Source organism: Bos javanicus, chromosome 8 (assembly GCF_032452875.1).
Source record: "Bos javanicus breed banteng chromosome 8, ARS-OSU_banteng_1.0, whole genome shotgun sequence".
NCBI lineage: Eukaryota > Metazoa > Chordata > Mammalia > Artiodactyla > Bovidae > Bos > Bos javanicus.
The window spans coordinates 18,351,961-18,361,614 of NC_083875.1; the positions used below are offsets into that span (position 1 = coordinate 18,351,961).

Genomic DNA, 9,654 nt, shown 5'->3' on the forward strand with positions numbered 1-9,654 from the left:
GAAAATTCACAAGCCTTGGTCCACATGTTTGCAGAGCAAGAAAACCAATTTTTCGCTTATTTAACAAGCATTTATTGAAGATCTGTTATCTCCAGGTACTGTCTGGGTCCTGGGGATAATAGCAATGAGCAAGACTCAGAAATTGAGCTGGGAAGTTTTTAGTCCAGGGTCAGATGTCTGTCTCTTGGGCCAGCAGAAGAGGAATCAGCTATCATGTACATGTTCAGGAGTTCCTGACTGAGTCTAAACCATCCTGTTTTCCCTTACCTGCTCTTTCAGAGACAGAAATGTCTTTAGAAGAGATAAAATGATGGAATTCTTTCTCACTATCATTTTTCTTGGTGTCCATTCTAAATATCAGATTTTCTTAAAAGAAATGCCTGAATATCAGTTCATCCTTCCTGACTTTTTTGCAACCTATGTTGAACCCAACCTGGGGAGCACAAAGGTGGCCATCTTCAGGCTCTCAAGATTCGGAATGGGTCTGTAAATATACAGTTTGCAGAGGGAAGCACAAGACAGACTGCATCTAGTATATTTTCAAAACCCGTAGCCCACAGTCTTTGTCACGGCAATATTTTGGTTCTGTATCAAACAATTTCTTCCACCTTGTATAATCATGGCACTGAGTAAATGTTCAACATGAAAACAGTTACTGCTTTTCAGCTCCAGGATGGCTGTGTTTCAGAAGCGAGGGCAGCCTGTGCTTTCTGGATGAAAGGTGTAGTGTAAATGCAACTTATTACCATTTTAGGCAGAATTCCCAGGCTGGCATTTAGCAATTAAAAAAGCAAAGCTAAACAAGCCCAGGAGATCAACATTCCCTTTTCTTCCAGCCCAAGATGCTCAGTTATTGTGGACAAAGAACGAGAAGGCCCCTCTGTCCTTTGTTAACTCTTCTCGGCGCCTCTAGAGCAGCGCTGGTGGGAGGGGCGAGAAGTATGTTTCATTTCCATTAATCAGTGGAGAGTCTAAATGAAGAGGTACAAATGGCTCTTTCAAGAATTTGTCAAAGCAGAATTCACGTTATAAAAGATTTACTGATTTTCTCTTCTCAGTTGAATAATCTCTCTTGATATTTCCAGCCTTTATCTTCTCTTCAAAGAATGCTCTGTCCTAGGCTTAACTTTGCAAGGTACATGGCTGAGTGGGAGAGATTAACCTTCATAGGACAATGTAGATTTAGAAAAATTTACTTCTGGGAGATCATGGTTTAATAAAATAGATGTTTTTCCTAACTCAAAGAAAAGAAACTCAGCATTTCCAAACCTCATATACTAGTGATTCCGGAGTGATGGATAAAGTATATTTTCCTCCGAGATATACATTCTTCTCTGTTTGGATTCAGGACTTTGCTGTGAGACTAAGTTTTTCTCCCAAAAGTTATTACCTTTAAGTATTCATATTGATTTCTGCCTATTCTCTCTCCCCAATGCAAGGTGATGAGTTCCTTGATTAGTGTGTTAGGCATCTGTACTTAAAAGGAAAATGAGGGACCTTCATAATGTCTCTAATTCTGCTGATATAATAAATCTGGGAAATCTAATGTTAAGGCCAACTAATTTACCATTTGTGACCCATATTTGGGGAAAACACACCATCAGAAGGTTTGATGATAATTTTCATCATCAAAGCAAGTGTATTGGTTACAAGTTTATGAACCTAAATTTCTCTTGAACATATTTTAAAATCTATTATCTGTGAATTTCCTCAGGAATAAGCAACAATAGCATAGAAATATATATTAAACTGAAGAAAAAAATCTTTCAAATGGAGCCCTAGCTGCTATCTTTTTAACATTTTTGTTTTGTTTGCTATTTACTAGGCACCATGATTGTGAACTGAGTTTCAGTTCTTCCTTAAATCTCAAGCTCAGATGCTTTATTTGAGGTTTTTCCTGGAGAGCAGCATCCCATTACACCGCACACTAAAGGACAAGTTGGAGTGTTACATGCCCAGAGAAAGGCCCATACAAGTGTTTGGTTAAAATCAACTTCAGAGTTAATGCTTGGTATTTGCTCTAGGACTAATGGTAATTAGATTGAGCAAAGCAGGCATGAGGAGGACAATGCATTCACTAAAGTGATGACATCATGCGAGAGCACAGTATTCTAAGTCCAGCCGAAACTATCCCGCACAACACTGTGATGATGGACACAAGATCCTGCGTGTTTTTCAAAAGCCCATTGAACTTTACAGCCCAGAGAATGAGCCTTAATGTATGTATTTCTTAAATCTGAGACAGTCATTTAGGAGGTCAGAGGATCCTCGCGTGGAAAGAAATCTATGACAAAAGAGTCTAACTGCATTACAAATGTGTGACGTATCACTAAGGGAACTGAAGAAAAACCATCTGAAAATACCCAAGAAAAGTGTTTCTCCTGAGAGGACCAGGGAACCAGTGATACACACGAATACAGCCTGTATCAGAATCACGTGTGTAGCTTTTAAATTCTATGTTTAAATACACGTGAAGCCATCCCCACAGCTCAGATATTCCGTGTCAGTAGGTGTTGGGGGGATCATTTTTTAAAGAGGTCAATGATGGTTAATAAAACAAGAACCTAATATTAATCACAGAGAGGCTTAATATTCACACAGAATTGGGATGAATTATGCAGAAAGATTTTATATATCTTTCTTCTCCCTTTCCATCTGGGTTTCAACCTGAAAGCTCTGCAAGTTACACATTCCCTGAGGCTGAATTGACTTGTTTATGTAATTGCCCTTTTTCTTCTCCAAGTTAAAATTTTTATGATGGAAAATATATTTCTTTCTTTATCTTCTGTATCTTTCATTCTATCAAAGGCAAATTTATGCATTAGACTTCAGTGGTTATGGCACAGGAAAATAATATATATATATTTTCAAGTTTTGTTATAAGAGCTATGTGAAAAATGATTTTTGATGTATTTGGATACTGGTCCTTAAAAAATAATACATAAGACATTAAAATACACACGCCAGGAATTTGGAAATATTTAGAAATGTAAAATATGCAGGGCTTATGTAATGCTTTTGCAGTGGTAGAAAGAAAGTCATAAAGAAGATAAGACCCCCGATGATGCAAATTTCACTAACCTCCCTCACCTGGTACTGGTGTTAGCAATGGTTTGAGTTGTTTTCAGTGGAATTTAGGTGATTTTAGTGATGAGTTAAGGGGGAATTGGGGGATGACAGTCAAAAATACTGTAACATTGGGCAGTGGCTCTTCATAAAATCTTACTGAAGTGTTTATTTTTCCTGTCCTTGTTACTCTTGAGATGGGGCTCAAGGGTTTTAACTGGGGCCATAGGTATGGCATCATACGGTCAATTAAACCCCCTCCAGCTGTGGGTCCATCTGGCCTATGCTCACTCCTGTGCTTATGGTAGCCCCAAGAGGCCAAAGGAGAAGAGGTCTGGTATTACCCTCAAATCCCCTCAAATCCATCTCTGGATTTGCTCCAGCAGATACTGAAGTAAACAGCAGTTTGAAAACCTTCTGAGAACCTTCCTTTCATTGATGCCTTGGTGTATTATGTGAAATGGCATTTTATATGGTAGTATCTATCTCCATGAAACTTTTATATATACCAATGATTTTAGAAATTATTTATGAAATCTGATTTTACAAAGAGGAAATCGAGGTGCCATAAAGAAGCACAATGGCAATTCTTATACCCATTAGGATACGGGAAGGCAGGGCTCAAACCCAGCCCAGTGCTCTTTCTGCCATGATAACAAGAAGTGGATCTGAAGATATAGATATACCCATATCATAAAATTAGTTGGAAACAAATAATTTCCAAACAATCTGGTATGAAACAAAACCTACTTATTCTAGCTTGAGTCTGAGTATTTTGTTATTAATTTTTTAAATGGAACACATACATCCCATAGAGAAAATTACTTAAAAGCCCCAATAATCTTGATTACTTAATGTCATAACTGATGCCTACAGGCTTCAATAAATGCCTTAGTTTTGTAGATTCTGTGTAATAAGACTTTGTAACATTTATAATACCTACTGCCGAGTTTTGACTATTAGTAGTTCTAAGTAAATCTATTTTAATTAATTAAAGGGATGAAAGGCAGGCATCTCTCAGTTTATTGTTAATGAGTGACAACTTTATCTCATCTCATCACAGACTTCTATGGAGCTTCCCTGTGGATGACTACCTCTGCAGGGACACTGTAATGAACGCCTGCTCAGTGTTGCTGTTGTTGTTCAGTCACTAAGTTGGGTCTGGCTCTTTGCGACCCCATGGACTGTGCGTGCCAGGCTTTCCTATCCTTCACTATCTCCTGGAGTCTGCTCAGATTCATGTCCATTGAGTCAGTGACGCTGTCTAACCATCTCATCCTTGCCGCCCTTTTCTCCTCTTGCCGTCAGCCTTTCCCAGTGTTAGGGTCGATTTTTACTGTCTGAGCCACCAGGGAAGCCCTGCCTTCTAAGTGGTAATCACTTTATATCTATTTTCTTATTTAGTCCTTAGCACATCCTTATGCCATAAGAATATAATCTCTATTTACAGGTGAGAAAGTACATCAAACAACGAGAGAGAGTATTTTCAGGATTGGAATCAAATGATCTCTGACCACAAAGTCCATCCATTTCTCATACTTAGTCAAATCCATGATATAGTGTAAAGGCTTCATAATATGCTTTTTCAATAGTTATTTTCAAATGCCTATGTGCCCAGCTGGGTCATAAAAAGAAAAAGAAAGCAGAGTCAAGATTTTCAACCCAAATGGTATACACTTTCTTTGTATAGTTTCTTAGAGCATCCCAATACTGTGCAACTCTATTCATCTCAAGACATATGGAAAGAGTTTTATGTTTTAAACAATTAGACTTGACAGCACTATTGTTTCTTTCTTATCTAATATCCTTCATCCCTGGAGCCAAGCTGGAATCTGTATTCTCTCTCCAAATTTAATTCTGATTCCTTGTACATATCACTCGGTTGTCAGGAGACAGCAACTTAATGGCATTTGTTCCTGTGGCTTAGGAGCATCTGGGTTATGTCACTTTTTTAGCTGACCTCTTAGCTCAGAGGGAATTAAATTCTTTGTCTAATGGTCTTTCAGAGGCCCTTATCATTGGTGATTTTGCTTTCTAGATCCTATGTTGTTCTATAAATGTCATGAGATGACAAGATTTCTAGATATTAATTTGTTTCTGTTCAAAGGAGGATGGCAGTTATAAATGTAGAAGAAGCAGTGAACAAGGAAGGATATTATAGAGGAGAAACTAACCAAGTCATAGTTGCTGGTGTATAACTTGATGGATTGACAAGTCTAAAATTCCAGAGGACGTGGAGACAAAGGCTGTGTAATGGGGGAAAAAAATGCATCTCTAAATTTTGTGTCCTTTCAACGCAATTCAGTTCACTTTCAGATCAGTTCAATTCAACATATATTTCTTTGAGCCTTCAGTGAAGAGCATTTATCCTAGATGGTGAAAGAACTGATGTTTCCTTAAGATTTCTTGCGGTTAAGCAAAACAGAACTATCCTGTGGATAACTTTGAGAAAGTCATTTCACCTCCATGGGTCTCAGTTTCCTCATTTCTTAAACGGTGATCTCTGCTAGTCATTCACATTTGGTGACATTCCTTATGGGAAGGCTGTACTATAATTGAAAGAGAGCGCTTGCTTTAAAATTGGTGATTCACAAAAAAATGACTCACATTTTTGTCCAACTCTGCTACTGTTTAGCTCTTTGCACTTGGTAAGTCACTTGGTTTTTCTGGGTCTCTTCTGAGAGATCAAAGAAAGTGATTTTGAAGGTTCCCTTTTTGCTATACAAGAAAATTTATATATTTCTGTGAGACTGGCTATAACCTCACATGTCCACATTCATATTGCATGGCATAAGTAAGCAAACTAATGGAGATTTTGTTGTTGTTGAGCTTAATTGTTATTCTTTACTGACAGGTGGTGTACATACTGGTATGGTTTGTGAGACTGGAACCACACAGACATGCAGCTAATGCCTATGGCAGAAAACATGATTTTGTGAAAGATGTCAAAAATTTCTAAAATGTACTCAATATTCTGTGATAACCTATATGAGAAAAGGATCTAAAAGAATATATGTATATATAAAACTGAATCACTTTACTGTGTACCCGAAACTAACACATTGTAAATCAACTCTATTCCAAAAAATTTTTTTTTAAATTCCAGTGATGTATAGAACAGTCTTATGGACTCTGAGGGAGAGGAAGAGGGTGGGAAGATTTGGGAGAATAGCATTGAAACATGTAAAATATCATGTATGAAACGAGATGCCAGTCCAGGTTCGATGCACGATACTGGATGCTTGGGGCTAGTGCACTGGGACGACCCAGAGGGATGGTAGGGGAGGGAGGAGGGAGGAGGGTTCAGGATGGGGAACACATGTATACCTGTGGTGGATTCATTTTGGTATTTGGCAAAACTAATACAATTATGTAAAGTTTAAAAATAAAATAAAATTTAAAATAAATAAATAAATAAACTGCTAAAAAAAAAAAAAAAGGTAGAGAGACAAAAATAAATAAATAAATAAATAAACTGGACTCCCAAAATGGATATCTCTTTGAATAACAGCGAACTTTCTGGCCAGATGTTAATTGGTGTGGGGTTTATGTTTGTCAACTTGCAGCAAAGAAATATTTTATTATTTCTTTGCAATCTATTGTATCTGTTGTAGTAGGTGTTGTTCAGTTGCCCAGTTGAATCCAACTTTTTGCACCTTACGGATTGTGGCATGCCAGGCCTCCCTGTCCCTCACCATCTCCCTGAGTTTGCCCACGTTCATGTCCATTGCATTGGTGATGCCCTCCAACCGTCTCATCCTCTGTCGCCCTCTTCTCCTTGTGCCCTCAATGTTCTCCAGCATCAGAGATTTTTCCAGTGAGTCAGCTGTTCATATCAGGTGACCAGAATGCTGGAGCTTCAGCTTCAGCATCAGTCCTTCCAATGAGTATTCAGGATTGATTTCCTTTGAGACTGGCTGATTTGATCTCCTCACTGTCCAAGGGACTCTCAGGAGTCTTCTCCAGCACCACAGTTCGAAGGCATCAATTCTTTGGTGCTCTGCCTTCTTTACGGTCCAGTTCTTAGAGCTGTATGTGTCCTCTGGGAAGACCATAACCTTGAATATATGGACCTTTGTTGGCAGAGTGATGTCTCTGCTTTTCAACACACTGTTGTATCTACTACAAGTCACTAAATATTGTAGTTTCCCTGTCTGTAGCAACCTTTCTGCATAGGGATTTCCCATCAGATTGACATCAGGTTTTGCCATGTAACTTGCCTGAGCCAATAAAATGTGAAGAGAAATTATATGTCCCACTTCTGAATGGAAGTTTTATAAGAGGCAATGAAAAGTTACCAAGTTTCCTTTCTTTCTACCATAAGATAAGCAATGTTTTAGGACCTGGGGCAACCATCAGCCTGAGACTTGGCATGAAAACACTGTGGAGACATCCTATGATTACTGTAGTAGAATCAAGTGTGAAAGTCACTCAGTTGTGTCTGACTCTTTGCGATCCCATGGACTATATAGTCCATGGAATTCTCTAGGCCAGAATACTGGAGTGGGTAGCCTTTCCCTTCTCCAGGGGATCTTCCCAACCCAGGGATTAGATCCAGGTCTCCTACATTGCAGGCAGATTCTTTATCAGCTGAGCCATAGGGAAGTCCTGTGTGATCAAGGACTAATCTTAAAGAAAAAGGCTTTGCTGCAACCCATCTGGGAGTTTGGGCTTTTTGAGCACTAGCTGTGCCAGACTCCTTGTTTGGCACCTTTCTATAAACATTGCACTTTCCTTCACCACACACTCAAACACACACACACACAAAGACTAATCTTTTGTCCCTGTAATCTGCTAAGATTTCTTTCTCGGTTGTGTTATAATCCAGTCTACCCTGAGTACCTGTACTTGCTACTGAGAAATACAGTTATGAGCAAGCCGTATCTAATCTTGGATCCTTTATGGACATTTCAGTTAAGAAGATTATAGTAATGTATGATGCATCTTACAGTAGAGGAATTGCAATTGGGGGAAGCAAACCTTGATAATGTGCATTTGAGCTAACAGTTTATGTATTAATAGGAGAGAAACTGACCAAAGGCCAGGAGGAGGAAGAGAGTGTTAAAAACAGGAAAAAAAAAAAAAATCACAAGCCAAAACATAAAGACAAGAAAGATCATAGAAAAGTGAGGAACTCATTGCTGAGTGTGGCTGCAAGATAGAGTCCAGGAGAACAGAGAAGAAACAGGACTGGTGAGATACCTTCAATAATAATAATGTTGAATGTTGATTAGCTTTGTGCTAAGTGCTTCACTTACATTTTCCTCACGATTATTATCACCATTTTATAAAAGAGGAAATTGAGCCAGAGAGAGGTTTAATAACTTGCCTGTAGGCACACAGCAGGAATGTGATTTTATCTGAAGGGCAGTAGGAAATCGCTGAATGGTGTTACACAGAGGAGCCTTGTGAACAGATTCATGTTCTAGACAGATCATGCTGCTGCAGTAGGTTCCCAGCTCCAATTCCCACTCTGGTTGGAGGAAGCGTGGGCCTCAGCTTCTGTTTCTCTTATCCATGTGACTGTTGACTAAGACCATTGGCAGGAGGGAAGCTGATAGCTACAGCTCTGCAGAAAAGGTCACTCTTAAATTTTTTACTTTAAATTTATAAACGTTATTATTTTTTAAGTTTTAAAAATAGGGAGTGTGTCACAGATTTTCATGTCATCCTTGCACTGGGGCCATGCTTGTCTTCTCTATAATGTTCTGATTTTAGTATGTGTGCTGCAGAAGTGAACGCTGAAAAGGTCATGATTTGAAGGAATAAAGGGTGTTCTATGGGCTTCCCAGGTGGTGCTAGTGGTAAAGAACCTGTCTGCCAAGGCAGGAGACATGAGAGATGCAGGTTTGATCCCTGGGTCAGGAAGATCCCCTGGAGGAGGTCATGGCAACCCATTCCAATATGCTTGCCTGGATAATCCCATGGACAGAGGAGCCTGGAAGGCTATGGTCCATGGGGTAACAAAGAGTTAGAGACACGACTGAGTGACTTCCCTTTCACTTTTCACTTTCATGCTACAGTCCATGGGGTAACAAAGAGTTAGAGACACGACTGAGCGACTTCCCTTTCACTTTCACATTTCATGAAATGAAATGGCAACCCACTCCAGTGGTCTTGCCTGGAGAATCCCAGGGACAGCGGAGCCTGGTGGGCTGCCGTCTCTGGGGTCCCACAGAGTTGGACACGACTGAGCACCTTAGCAGCAGCAGCAGCAGCAGCAGCGACTTAGCACATGTGCAGAGGTGTTCTATGAAGGAAAGTATGTTGTGGGTCTCAAGAACATTTAGATTTGGGTAATAGTTTTAATAACAATATAAAAATAATGAATTGATTCGCCCCAATGAGCACTAGTACCTAATTCAAATAATGAATGTGATGTTACTTTAATATTCTGAGCATTCAGTTTACTTTTGACTATAAAGTAGGTAATGTAGTGCATGAGTTAAAGACAGAGCTAAAAGTCTTTAAAGCAGATTTAGTGGTCCACGTGTTATGCCCTTGTTGTTGACTGAGGTTGAATGATAGCGGTCATGATTTGCACTTCTCTTTGTCATAAATAGGAGATGTATAGACCTTGCAGGGAGA

At 39.2% G+C, this 9,654-nt stretch overlaps 1 non-coding gene across 1 annotated transcript; it reads right to left on the minus strand.

The window, feature by feature from the left end:
• Nucleotides 1-8,701: 8,701 nt before the first annotated feature.
• LOC133253515 (U6 spliceosomal RNA) lies at nucleotides 8,702-8,808 on the minus strand. Its single transcript, XR_009738311.1, has one exon. It is a non-coding gene; the product is annotated as a U6 spliceosomal RNA (small nuclear RNA).
• Nucleotides 8,809-9,654: the final 846 nt, after the last annotated feature.